Genomic DNA, 15,425 nt, shown 5'->3' on the forward strand with positions numbered 1-15,425 from the left:
TTTTCACACTCAATATTTTACTCTTATAGTGACTTACAGGCATCAGGAAAATGCAGAAATTAATTATAAGAAGTGTTAGGACTTGCCTCAATTCTCCTGCTAATCCATGTAGAAGGTCTTCAACCTCAGGTCTGAGTTCTTATAGAAATCAAAACTTTTATAGGAGTCCATGCTTTCCTGACAACAGACAAACATTCCAGGGGTTCCTTGAGACAAAGCCATGTACACAATGCAGGTCCCAGTTTCTTGGACTTCTTTCTATTATAACTAATATATATAGCCATAGAGTAATTTTAACTTACAAACTTTTGCTCCCTCCAACTTACAATCTTTTGCTCCCTCCTGGTAATCTCTCTCTCTCTCTCTCTCTCTCTCACTGACCACTAGCCTTGGAAGAAACCAACTGTCATGTCATAAGGACACTCAAGCAGCCCTACAGACAGGACTTTGTGGTCAGAAACTGAGACTTCCTACCAAGAACCATACGATTAATCCATTTTGGAAACAGATTATTCTTTAGATGACCACTGACCTGGTCAATATCTTCACTGCAACCTACAAGAGGCTCTGAACTAGAAGCACCCAGTAAAGCAGGTCCCAAATTCCTGACCCACAGAAATAGTGAGATAAATGTTTGTTGTTTTAAGCTGCTAAGTCTGTGGTAATTTGTTATATGACAATAGATAGCAAACACCCACTATGAGAAATCCGGGTTAACTACTGAATCTGTTTCTTCACCGTTACAATGAGATAATAGAGATATGAATATCTAACATATCGCATTGTTGTAAAGATAAAGAATATAAAAAACACTGTCCCTAGAAGACAGTAAAAGCTCAATGAATGTCATTTTTTATTTTTCTATTAATATTAGAACTCTATCATTATCAATCTCAGAAGTTTGCCATGTTTCATAATCTTTTGCTGGCTCATGTTTACTTCATTAGCTGAGCAAGTGAAATTCATACAGTAAAATAAATACAGATAATTGAAATTAATTATAGAGAACAGTACAATAAATGTATTATAAGAAAACACTACGAATATTTTCATAGCTTTGGGGTAGAAAAATGTTCCTTGGCATAATCCAAGGTAAAGACCCTCAAAAAGTTGAGAGATATGACTACATAAAAATTGAAAACATCTTTAGAGTAAATAATTCCATATAAAAGTTAGAAGTCAAATGCCAAAAGGGTGAAAATATTTTATATATGTCAAAAAGTGAGTATCTTTAAAATACAGTCTTACAAAATAATGAGAGATACATATAAGCATGTATGGGAGTGTGTAAAACATTTTTTACAGCAGAATAAAACAAAAACATGCAAGTAAGTGAATGGAAATTTCACAGTAGTTCAAATGACTAGTAAACACATAAAGAGATGCTCAAAAAATAAAGGAAATACAAAATGAAAAAGTCATGGGTATCACTTTTTACCTTGGCTTAGACTGAAAATGTTTATTATTGATGAGAGGGTAGAGAAACTAGCACAACCCTGTGAGAGGTAAAGAATTCTTGAAGAGTATTCTGGCAATATGTATCATAACCTTATATGTGCTCCCTCATGCCCCTGCAACCTGGCAATGATTTTATCCTAAAGAAATAATCATACAAGTCACACATGATTTGCAAAGAGTCATGGACACTGATACACATAAATACTTGAAAAACAAGCATCTTTCATATTTTTGCATTTTAACAAGTTAGCTTATAGAATAATATGTATTATATGTTGCCATTTTTGTGTTTTAAAAAGTGTCTTCTCTTCAAAAGTTATTTTAAAAATACCGAACTATACTAATGGTTGCGTGAGGGTATGTGGATAGCATCAGGAGGATCTTCTGTTTATATCCAGAAAATAATAAATCATAAAGCTACCTAGTTCTTTAATAGTCAAATCTTACCATCTCAATTTTATGGTATACCATTTACATAAGTGGTTATCCATATTTCATTATAGGGTGTTTGGGCTTAATATGAGAAAAGGAAGAGCAAAGAAGTAGAATAAGGAATAATGTACTCTCTTTATTTAACCAGAAAATATGGATTGAGATGTAGCTACTTAACAATAACAGGTTTGTGTCTACTGAGAGCCTCAAGGAGTTGGAGTCATTCTGTTGTAGCACATATCTATTCCAGAATATATGTGCTTGTATAAATTCTCTGTTGAGAATAAAAATAATCTACATACTCTAATTACTTAAACATAATTTTCAAAATTATTATAGAGTCAAAACAGTTAACCCCTTTTCATTATCCTTCTGTCTTCTCTAACACCTCTGGTGGATGAGCTGCTATTGCAACTGTCATTGCAATTATTGATTGCAATTTTTGTCATTGCATTTATTGATATAAGAAAGTTTAAATCCATTAACTTTAACTTCGTATTTCTTTTCTGTCCCATGTGTTCTTTATTTTTTTTCTCTGTCTGCCTTTTTTTGAAATAGTTGAGTATTCAATGTTCCATTTTATCTCTATTTTGGCCTTACTGTTATATCTCTTTATTTTGTAATGATTATTGTAGGGTTTACAATATGTAACTTTTAACTTATCAAGGCTACCTTGAAATAATAATATACCACTTCATATATAATATCAAACCATTTCAATAACACACTTCTATTTCCCTGCTCCAATTATTTATGTAATTTATGTCAAACATCTTACTACTATATAACCCACAATACATTGTTAATTATTTTGCTGCAAAGTGTTACCTTTTAAATAAAATTTTAAAAGAAAAAAGTGTGTTATATTTACTCATATATTTACCATTTCTGGTACTCCTCATTACTTTGTGTTATTACAAATTTCCATCTTATTTGGTATCATTTTCCTTCTTCCTGAAGAACCTCCATTAACACATCTTGTAGTGCTTGTCTGTGGGTGATGATTTCTCTTTCAGCTTTTATGTCCGCAAAAGTCTTTATTTTATAGAATTCTAGGTTGACTCTTTTTGTCTTTCAGCATTTTAAAGATGTCTATATTAGTCCGTTCTCACGCTGCTAATAAAGATATACTCAAGACTGGGTAATTTATAAAAGAAAGAAGTTTAATTGACTCACAGTTCAGCACAGCTGGTGTGGCCTCAGGAAACTTACAATCATGATGGAAGAGGAGGCAAACACATCCTTCTTCACATGGCAGCAGCAAGAAGTGCTGAGCAAAAGGGGGAAAAGCCCCTTTTAAAACCATCAGATCTTGTGAGAACTCACTCATTATCATGAGAACAGCATGAGGTAACCACTCCCGTGATTAAATTACCTCCCACCGGGTCCCTCCCACAACACGGGGATTATGGGAACTACAATTCCCGATGAGATTTGGGTGGGGACATAGCCAAACCATATCAATGAAATTCTAACTCTTCTAGTTTATATTGTTTCTGACAAGAAGTATTTAATATTTGTGTCTTCCTCCTGTACGTAATGCCTCCATTTCCTGTCTCTTTCTGGGATTTTCTTGTTATCAATTGTTTTCAACAATTTTAGTATCATGTGTCTTGATGCCATTTCCTTCATTTTTCTCCTCTTACTTATAGTTGAAATCTCTAGATCTTTGTAAATACAGTTTTAGTCAAATTTGAAATATTTTCAGTGGCCAGGCATGGTGGGTCATGCCTCTAATCCCAGCACTTTGGGAGGCTGAGGCAGGCAGATCACTTGAGGTCAGGAGTTTGAGACCAGCCTGGCCAACATGGCAAAACCCCGTCTCTACTAGAAATACAAAAATTAGCCGGGCAAGGTGGGGGCTGCTTGTAGTCCCAGCTACTCAGGAGGTTGAGGCAGGAGAATCACTTGAACCCAGGAGGCAGAGGTTGCAGTAAGCCACGATGTGCCACTGCACTCCAGCCTGGGCAACAGAGCAAGACTCCATATATATATATTTCAGCCTTTCATTGTCCAAGTAATTTTTCTTCCTTCCTTCCCCACCTCCTTTTTAGGACTAACATACAGGTTAAACTGCTTCATAGTGTCCCATAAATCTCTGAGGTTATATTTGTGTGTCTGTTTCAATCTTTTTTCTCAGATTGTGTGTGTGCTTCAGATTGGATAGTTTCTATTGCTATGTCTTCACATTCACTAATCCTTTTTCTGTAGTATCTAATATCCTGTTATACCAATGTAGTAAATTTTTTCATTCCAAATATATTTTTCATCTCTAAAAGTTCCATTTAGTTCCCTTTTATGCCACTCATTTCTCTCCTCATCATAGTCAAGCCTTCCTTTCAATCCTTGATCATATTTATAATAGTGGTTACAAAATATTTTTCTTCTAATTCCGTCATCTCTGCCATTTCTGAATGTTTTTTCATTGGTAATTTTTTTCCCAGTTACATGTCACATTTTCCAGCTTTTTCATGTAACATAAATTTTATTTTGATGTCATTCATCATAAACTTTTTGTTGTTGACTGCTGAATTTTGTTGAACTCCTTCACAAAGTATTAGACATTTTTCTGGCAGGCTGGTTAATAGCTTGCAGATCAGTTTGGTTCTTTTGAGTCTTATTCTTAAGCTCTATTAGGGCAGGCTTGTTAGGCCCTACTGAAAAAGAATTATCCTTTTTGGGATCTCATTTCCCTGGCTATTAACAAAGTGTCTCCACTTTGGCTGAACAAAACTCAAACACTTCCAATCCGCGAAAGCTCCAGGAGTGGTTCACCTTTTCAGCTCTCTGGTTGTTCTTTGCCGGCCTTCTGGAGGTTTACCCAAAGTATGCACAGTTTAATATTCAGCATTCAATAGGCTCAAGGCAATCCTTTTGCAGATTTCCGAAGTTCCTTGTCTGCTATCTCCCTTCCTCCAGTATTCTACCTGCAAATTCTACTGCCTCATCTCGCTGAATTTCAATTTCTATCTCCTAATCTCAGTGTGATCACTGTGCTCTGTTTAGGTTTCCCTTCTGTATATTATGATCAGGAAAGTACATCCAAGCATAAAATTTTTTCTATGCAACAGAAAAAGATATTATTTTTAAGTGTATACCTCTCCCTATTATGTCATACAAATTTCAGGGTTTATTTTCAAGAACCATGTCTTTTGTATGGTATCTGGTTATGTTGTTACTATTTTGAAATAAAATACACGAATTGTATTTATTCAGTGTTTCATCTTTGAATAACCTGAAAATTGTATAGTAATTCCTTATCTTCTCACCCAAACCACTGATATATAAAATACTATTTAAGACGACAAGATCAAACAAGGTCACTTACTATCTTCCTTTGGGCATACCTATATTTTAGCCATGCTGAACTTTGTATCATTACTCAAACAACCTCTTTTAACACCCACCTTCTTGATTCTATTTTTAAGAGAATGAGATCTATGGTAAACTGTCTAAGTTCAAATCCTGACCCAACTAGTTTATAAAGCAAGTTATACTTAAAGCATCTTTGACTTCATATTATCATGTCCATGTAGAAATAATAATATAGTCTACCTCAAAATGATTATGAAGAATAAAAGAAACAATATACAGTCAATGAATGTGAGCTAATGTTATCACTTGCAAACCTTTTCCCTATTTCTTTATATGCAAACCCTATCCGTAATTCCATTTCAGTTAAAATGCCACCTCTACAGGAAGGCTTTCCCGGTATCCATGCTGAGAGGATTCTTTCTTAAGATACTCATCACAGGGCATTTATGTGATTTATATTTTTCTTCTTAGCTTCTATACTAAGCAATTAAGTTCTTGAAAGGAGTTTCCATGTTTTACTCTCTCTTTTTTCAAAAAGATATCCCACAGTGGACAGTAAATTGCTTTGTATTTAGTAGGCTATTCACAAATACTTGCCTCAGAAAAGAAAATTAAACATGACTATATGGGGGAAGTTTTTCAAATAACTTATGAATCTCCCTAAATCTACTGCCATCATTTTATCAAATCCCTTGTTTACACCAAGATACATATGTTTGCAAAATTTTCTTAGCTAACAACCCAGTTAACTTTATCAGAAAAGGAGAAATGAGACTAGTATCACATGACTTGTTCTTGTAAAATAACACCTTGGTTTCTACATGGTCACAAATAATCTATTCAATATTTCAGAATTTTGCAGGAGATAAAGTTAACTCTGTAGGTTAGAGAATTCACCTTTATTTCATCTTTAATATTTTATATGTTTGCTTGTATCCATTATTTTATATCTTCCAATTCTCCAAATATGATCATTTCTGGAAGTTATGATGTTCAGTAAAAGAAAGTTTAGACTTTGGAGCAAAAGTCCTTAGGTTTGGATTCCAGTTGTTCTGACAGACAGCAGTGTGGCTTGAAAAAAATATATTTACTTTCAGTTAACACATCTATAAATGGAGATAATAAAATTTTCTTGGAGCATGGTGATTATTAAATGAGAATAAGTGAAAAGGTATGACCTACTGCCTACTGCTTAAAACTTTTTATTTGCTTCCTTTTGGTTTCCTCGCCTGTAAAATGCAAATAGTCATCCCTGTTTACTTTTCAGGATTCCCTTAAGGATTCAGTGAATACATACACTGTGATACTTTGAAAAACACACATTATATAAATATGCAAGTTTTTAAAAAAATTATGGTCATTATCATTCTTGAATAAAAGTTACCAAACTCTGTGGACTTTGATTGTAAATTTGCCAAAATAGTCTCCTATTAACCAATTTATTGATTTCCATTCATTTCTTCTAATTTGAAGATTATTCTTCTTGGAAAGAAAAATATAGGCAAAATATTTGTTCATCATCGCTGCCTTCTCTGTGTCATCTCTGAACATTATGTCATATTCTCCCAAGTAATGCCTCTATCTATTCAGTCTGAGGTGACTTTTCAAATCTCTTCTAAAAGTTTACGATTTTACAAGAGTAAATTAGAGTGTTCTTGTACACACACACAAGAGACCAAAAAAAATCAGAACACATTTTCACAAACAGCTGAAACTATTTAATATGGGTATCCTTAAAAACAATAAAATATTATGAACAGTAAAAGTCAATTATTTATTTTATGACAGAAATATTTCAGTGTGATTATATCTGAGTATATCTTGAATTTTTTTTGTTCAGGCGGCAAGCATTGGTCCTTTTTACCAACCACTACAAATTATGCACCCTAAACATTATGCACTCTATGCTATAAAATGACAATATAAAAATATAATCCAATCTACATTAATTGAACATAAAGTACATTCTGATACTCAGCTTAGACTAACCATAACACAGAATTTGTCATTAAATGTTCAGTTCACACACATACACTCAAAACTGATCCAACAACTCCTATTATGCCAGTTACCAGCATTGCCAGCCCCTTTGCCCTTCACTGCCTGGAGAACGTCCATCAGAAACAGGGAAGCAGAGCAAACTGCCACAATGCACCATTGATGTTTGAGCAAGGCTGCCTAAGCAGCTGCAATAACAGGGCAACTCTTCAAAGTGTCGGCATTGAAACTTACAATTCTCTCTCCCATACACTATCAATGAAAACCTTTATAAGCTACAATCAATTATAAAATAAATCTTTGAGACAAATCATGTTCTTTCTTCATTTCTTCTCTCCTTCTTTTCCTCCCAAAACCAAATGTCCTTGGTTAAAAGAAAAATTCAAGGAGAAATATCCCCCCTTTCAATCTTGGTCTCTGCCTCTGCCTCTCTTATGTCTAAAAATTCTCTCAAGGAGGTTTAAGGATGTCTGCTAAACACTTTTGTTTACAAGACAAGTTCTGGGGTTTTTTGTTTGTTTGCTGTTGGGTTTTTATTGTTGGAATGTTTTTATTTTAAAAATTCAAAAGGCACTTGATATTTTGAGCACACTCATACTAGATTTTTGGCAAAGCATGTTTTTGATTATTAAAAGACAATCTAAATTCTGAAATGCATGCACCAAATCACATAACCTCCATATTTTTGTAAACCACAACAAAAGTGCCTCATATTAGCTACAGATGAATAGCTAATGAGTCAGCAAACAGTTAAAAACATTCCATGAGAATAGATGCACTAGCCATGCAAAGTTTTTGAGGGAAAAATATATTAAGTATTTAAAAACTACTTAGAATGAAGGGAAACTATTCTTTCTTTAACAAAGCAACTATGTTTAATTTGTCTTATGATTATACCTACCAAACCAAATGAAAGTTTATCTGTCTTTTTCTATTTCTCCTTAGCCATCAATAGTTAATGCCCTTTTAAATTTTGTAACATATATTTAAGGTCTCAGAATTGTAGCAACAACTTTTAGATTCTTCATCATTGTTTTTATCATTCAAACAGCATTCAAAAACCCCTTCAAATATAATGTCAAGGTATAACTCTAATTCCTGCAGATAACAAAAATATATACACTTCATCATGAGTTAATCTACTACCTGAAAAATCAAAGTCCAAAATACTTGGTATCTGAGTTCAGGCTGCAATAATAATAAATTGCCATAGACTTGGTTAAACAACAGAATTTAACAACAAAAATGTATTTCTCACAGTTCTGAGGGCTGAGAAGTCTGAGATTAGAATGCCAGCATGACCAGGTTTTGATGAATGCCTTTGTCCTGGTTTGCATATAGTAGTCTTCTCACTGCGTCCTCACATGATGGAGGGCCAAGAGACAGAGTGGAAGCAAGCTTCTATAAGGGCACTATTCCCATCTTGAGGGCCCCACCTTCATGGCCTAATTACCTACCAAAGGCCCCATGTACAAATGCCATCACATTAAAGATTAGGTTTTCAATATATGAATTTTGAGGTGACACAAACATTCAGCTCATAGCATTTAAAAATCTGTAAGAATGTTTAGTTATCATTTCTCATTATTGTCAAAGCAACACACACACACACACACACACACAGTTTACCAGTTAAATAGTACCACGAAGTTTATACAAAATACAGCATCCCGTATCCAAAACTTTGACCCTCTGCCAAAACTCATTCTAGTGTTTGCCTCATTTCTAAATAATATGCTTCTATTGTTATTTTTATTTATAAATTTTAGACATAATATATTAACTTCCTATCATGGCAGAAGACTTAGTTCTTTGATACTACCTCATTTCCCTTTCTTCCATCCTTCCAGCAATCAGTGAAGTAATATTTTTGAATACATTTGGTACCTTGAGTAGTAACAATATTTCCTTCCTATTGTTAATATTGCCACTTTGCCCCCCACATTCCCAAGGTTTGCAACAGAAATGTAAAACCTCTAAAAATATAATATTTCACACTCTTACACATGAAGAATCCTATTCCAATTCTTTCCCCTGAAGACATCCCTTTCGGGAGTTCTCCATCTTCTAGCTCAAGTAAAGACTGCTTATTTTTAAGATCAATGCACAGAAGTTATCCAGTAACTTCCCTTCACCTTTCTCACCTCATTTTAATCACCTGTTTCCTGAACCCTCTATCTTGGTCTTTTCTCCTCAGTTTTTCCTCATTTGGATGTAGCATACCCTTGAAACAATTCCTGAGAAAGCAAGTGTGGGGGTACATTTGGAGAACCATGTGTCTAAAAATAAAAATGTTTTTTCTACCCTTATATGTAATTGGTAGTTTGGGTGTAGAATTCAAAGTTAAAAGTAATTTTCTCTCATAATTCTTTTTTTTTTTTTTTTTTGAGACGGAATTTCGCTCTCGTTTCCCAGGCTGGAGTGCAATGGCAAACTCTTGGTTCACTGCAACCTCCGCCTCCCTGGTTCAAGTGACTCTCCTGCCTCAGCCTCCCAAGTAGCTAGGATTACAGGCATGTGCCACCACACCCAGCTAGTTTTAAATTTTTTAGAGATGGGGTTTCACCATGTTGGTCAGGCTGGTCTCGAGCTCCTGACCTCAGGTGATCCACCTGCCTCAGCCTCCCAAAGTGTTGGGATTACTTACAGGCGTGAGCCACCGTGCCCGGCCTTCTCTCTGAATTTTAAAGCCACATCTTCTAGCTTTGAATGTTGTCATTAAGAAATCAGATACCATTCTGGTTCTTGAGCCAATGTATGAGGCCTATATTTCTCTCGGGAACTTTCTATTATCATCTATTTATTACTGTTATTTTGAAATTTTCCAATTATGCATCTTGGTGTGGATTTGCTTTCACATTTTTATGGGCACTCAGAAGATCCTTCCAAACTGGAACCTTTGGAGCTGAAAAATTTTACCATATACTTTTATAACAGTTTCCTCCCTATCATTTTCTTTGCTCTCGCCTGCCTTCTGAACTTCCCATTAATCAGATGTTCAGCTTGTTGGATCGTTTGTTTGATTTTAATCTCTTCTCTCCTATTTTCCATTTATTTGACTTTTTTTTGCTCTATTTTCAGGAAAATTTCTATCATATAAAAGCTATTATTTCAGTTATTATAAAAGTGCTTATCTCTGGTTATTTCTTCTTTTTATATAATCTTGTCATGTTTCATAGTAGCAGTATCTTCTGCTATCTCTCTGAGTATATTAATTATACTTTATTTCTACTTCAGCTACTGTTTTCTACAGGACATACTGCCTCTAATTCTTAAACAGGTTCTGGAGTATGAACTGTCTTGTTTCTCACTGACACAACACTCTCCAGTCACATGTATTCGGCTTTCCCATTTCTGCCAGTTCCTCCTTTACATCTTCCAAAAGTTGTGTCTCTTTAATATGTTGCTTCCTCTTCCTTATGCCTGTGGATTTATATATTTTTTAGTCTTTTGCTCAAATTTTTAGTCCCTTACTAGGAAGGAACATGGAAAAACATGTGTTCAATCACGAAGTTTAACTGGAAGTCTGCTGTTAAATTTCCTGAAGATGTTAATCCTAGAGCTATAATCATGCTATTCACAGGGTCATAAAATCATAGGGCTCTTACTATAAAAAGGTTATCAGAGATCATCCGATTCAACCCTCTTATTTTATAAAAGTGAGAAAATGGAAACCCAAAGAGGTTAAGTGGTTTGTGCAAGGTTAAATAGCAATCCATACATTTGGTATTTGACTTGCTTTCATTACCATAGTGCCTCCTCAAATAGATATCCCCTTAAAGTAGTGACTCAGAAGACTCCCAGACACATCCTAGGGTTAACACATTTGAATAAGCCAATCTAGCTTTTGGATATAAAATGGAGGAGAGCTGTCATTAAAGAAAATCTGGGAAACAATGTCTCCAAGAATAAATATTTGACTCTGGACATCCTGTTTTCTACTAGTAGAAATTCCCTAATCAGTACTCTCCGATGAAACTCATTCCCCTTATTCAGCTTCAGCATAACACACTTATCCTAACTTTTACTCTTTCAGGTTACAGAATCACATCATATTTTCTCAAAGCAAGGTAAATTTGTGTTTGAAATTCAAATGAATCTTTTATATCTTTCCTAAGTTTCTACCCTCAATTCCTTCCTGACCTCTGGCTGGCCACCAACCTCCTACTCCTAAAATAGTCCTTTTTTTTTTTCTGCAAATGGCACCACCCAGGTACTCGAGAAAAACATCTTGAGAGTCATCCTAAACTTCTCTTTTTCTTTAACAGCACCCAACTTCCACCCCTTCACCGATACAGTACCCAAATCTTATCAATTCTACTTCCTAAAAATCTCTTGAATCCATTCCTCTTAGGTTCCTCATAGCTTCACAGTCACTGTTTCAGTTCATGCCCTCACTATACTTCACCCTGATTTCCATTAATTGTCTTCTAACAGTCTCACAGACTCTGGTCTGCTTTCTTCATACCCCTTCTTCCACACTCAATTGCTGAAGTGCTTTTTCTCAATAGAACTAAGAAGTCATTTCCTCACTTAAAACCCTTCAGAGGATCCCACCTCATTTCTGACTTCTTAGTATGGCATATATAAGGCACTTCATGATAGGCACCTACTTATCCCTCCATCTTCATCTCCTGTGGCTCTTCACCTTGCATGTTATGGAACTAGAAATCAGAAAATCAAAAGTCTCCTCTCGGGTTTCTATTCACACTGGATTTTCAACACCAAATGCCAAATGTCCCTTCCCCTGTCTTCTCCCAAATAAAGGAATCCAACAAAAGAGAGTGAAAAGATTAAAAACCAGTTAAAACCATTTAAAATTATTAAAGTGCTTTTACCATAATGTTTTACATTTATATTTATAATATTTTATCTTTATCTTTTAGGGATTATAGTCTGTTTAAATATATTGGTAGTACATTAAATTATTATTCAGAACACTGAAGATATAAATTAAATATGACCATAACAATAATAATTAGACTTTTATCATGTGAAATAATTAAGGAATTAACACATTATTATAGTAAGGGCCAAATCTAACAAATGTACTATACCATACCACCAGACTGCACACTTTTAGTAGACAGGACTGTGTCTTAATCATCTTTACATTCCCTACTATGCCAAATACTATCCCCAACATAATAGGTGCACAGTGAATTAGTAAATGATTAAATAAAATTAGAAATAATATCACACCCACAAACCCGGGAAGCAATTGTTTGCCTACTACTTGATGAGGCCAATAATTCAATGATATTTATTATTATAGTTGATCGATTTAGTCAAATGTCATGAGTGCCTATTAAAAAATTTATATATATACACACATTTTTCTGCAGATCTTTATATGGAACATCAATCTAATCTTTATTTGGGCATATAAATCATTCAATGGATAACAGAGTGAAAATTTTCAACATAACAGAAAGACATATGCTATTTGAAAAATCAGTAAAAAAAAAAAAAAAAAGATGATTCTATTGTTGGTATTCTTATCTTCAGATTGTCCTCCACAGCACATCCCTCTGATACAGAGAAATAAAAACTTTCTTACCTAGAACTCTGATCAACTTACTGCCTTTTATACCACTATAATGATATTCAAACTGCCTTCTAAGCAAAATAGAACAGAAACATTGCACATGCACATGCACTTGAATTGTACACTTCTTCTATCGTATCAACTTCATGTACCATGATATGCTCGCCATTAATATGCACTAAAGCTAACTTGCTAGCCTGCCGCAATTTTATTGTTGCAGCAAAACAATGGTGGTGGATTAACCCATCACCTCAAGTTTAGCAATACATCCTGGACAAGTTATAGATATGCATTAATCCACAACTTAAAATGTAAAATATCAAGGAGCTGGGCCAATCCAGGCATATGAGTCAAGAACACAGCACTTCAAACATATCCAAACTGAAACTGGTTCTTTTCTCTGCCTAGAAAGGTACTTAACAATGGGTTCTGAATATCATGTTGACTGACAGGTATGTCACATAAAGAAGGAAATCCTCTTAAATCTTACCTCCTTAAAAATATCAGGTTTAACAGAAGAGTATGATGTGTAGATCCCTACTAGATAGAAGCCTGAATACCTAACCCATTATATAAATAGTATGTATTGTATAGTATATAAAGCCTGTGATTTTCTGGGCTGCTGCCTACTTTTTATGTTTTACTGTTGTCTTCATGTAAAATAACTGTATGGAAATGGTATACCTAAAGAGACAAAATGGGTGAAATTTAAATCAACAAACTAAAGAATAAACAGTATAGGTTAAAAAGAAGGATACATGTTAACAAAATGATGACACACGGCAGAATAAAGAAAATATATGAAGAATACACATCTGAGGGCAAAAGGCTGAGGACAGTTGAAATTGATAGAATTTGTAATGACTGAAATAAAAGCACAAGAAAGAGTAGAGAAGAACTTCAATAATATTCATAGATAGGAATGAACTGTGGGAATTCCAGTGCCATGATAAGGCACGATATAGAATGATTGTATTTCTTTTATCCAAAAGCTTCACGACAGGTAAAGATAGACTATAATCTGAAGAACAAATAGACCTAATTTCCATTATAGGCCCAGAAAGTGACCAATAGTGATACTTATAATATTTAAGAAAGCAAATGGGCACTTAACTTTAGATTATACCATTTAAATTTTTTTCAACTTGGGAAAATGTTTCAAATTCCACTTTGCTACCTACTTGCTTTATTTTTTAAAAAATTAGAAAAATGCCACGTAAATCACCGTAGATAGTATTGCATTGCTTGTTTGAAAAAAAAAAAAAAGTTGATAGTTTGATAGTGCATTCATTCTTATGCCTCCAGCACAGAATCAACCACTATAACATTCAAACCAAGAGGAAACTTTCAGCAGTGTTGATGCTGTCTCCTACTCTGAAGCGTGAGTCTCTTTTCTACAAAGAGCACATGCTTAGGGAGGAAAACAGGATATGAAATTATACAAAAATATGTGCCCCAGCATTCAGAAAGAAAGCAGGTAAAAGCTTAATTCTCCTCCAAAAAAAGCAGTTTCTAAATGTGGATTCATTAATGAAAACTTACAACCTAGCAGTCAGCAGAAGCATTTAGGAATGGAAGGCATACAGTACAATGCCAACTATTAGAATCAGTGTTCTACTACCACACAACTATTCTAGCTTAGCTAACAGTCTTTTTTGTCAAGACTTTTGTTTCTTTTTCCTTTGTTTCCTCTGTTTTCAATCGGGAGAGAACTGTGTGAAGCTGAGTGTTTGTTTAAGTCAGAAACACATTGGCTAGATCTAGGTTCAGTGTGGGTGAGTACTGTGTAAGCATCCACACACCTCCACTAGTACGCCACGAACTCTCCATATCCCAAGCTTTCTGATAGGATTCAGTTGAGACTACACATAGCGCTTTTACTTATGTCACACATGTGATCTCAGGTCTCAGCACGTACTGACATAGGTAGTTACCATCAAACTTGCTTTTCTCATAAATCCTGAGAAAAAAAGGTAGGTTGGAGGTAGAAAATGGACAGAATGTCTCTGCTAACCTAAACAGAACTAGTATGAGTTGCTGCTAAAATATTCCAATAGCTGGCAGCAATGATCCATAATATTATATTTGTAATATAAGTATACATAAACCCTACAACAGATGATCTCAGATTGTCATTGATAATGATGATGGCTAACTTTTTTTAGTATGTTACTTGTACCAAGCATTGCTCTACGTACTATACATCTCATTTAATCCTCATATACAAAAAAAAAAAAAATTCTTGGGTAAAGTTATTTTCATTTTCATTTTACACAAAAGGACATTGAGATACAGAAAGAAACTGAATAAATTGATTTTAACATATTTAACTTATTTAAAGTTAAAACATGAAATTATTTACCAACCCTTTGATGTAGGACCAATGGCTGTCACTGACTCTTGATCTGCTACATAAAGTTTCATGTTTTCCTTCTTGCTTAAACTACACCATGATGTATCACCTATGATTTCCTGTTTTGGTTTATTTAAACTCAATGACAGCTTAAAGGTACTTAGAAAGCAAACTGAATGAGGGATCCTTCCAGCTTTTTACATTTTTTCACCCCTACCTCAGGCAATCTTTCACAGTTGTCTAGCCCACACCTTTTTAAACTGCAATTTGTTTTAGCAACTCACCTTTAAAAAGTCTTTCCAAAGCACCAACTTAAATTTC

The 15,425-nt window shown here is 34.4% G+C and overlaps 1 protein-coding gene across 38 annotated transcripts in view; it reads right to left on the reverse strand.

Annotated features, from left to right (window-relative positions):
* ZBTB20 (zinc finger and BTB domain containing 20) overlaps positions 1–15,425 on the reverse strand; it is an 830,436-nt gene that overhangs the window by 737,766 nt on the left and 77,245 nt on the right. The window contains exon 2 of one of the 38 annotated variants that reach the window (XM_063806108.1): positions 3,067–3,160. The exons of the other annotated variants lie outside the window; for them this stretch is intronic. The gene's annotated coding sequence lies outside the window, so the exon portion shown is untranslated. The remainder of the gene's footprint in view (positions 1–3,066; positions 3,161–15,425) is intronic. 38 annotated transcript variants of the gene reach the window in all.

The sequence above is a fragment of the Pan troglodytes genome, chromosome 2, assembly GCF_028858775.2.
Source record: "Pan troglodytes isolate AG18354 chromosome 2, NHGRI_mPanTro3-v2.0_pri, whole genome shotgun sequence".
Lineage (NCBI taxonomy): Eukaryota > Metazoa > Chordata > Mammalia > Primates > Hominidae > Pan > Pan troglodytes.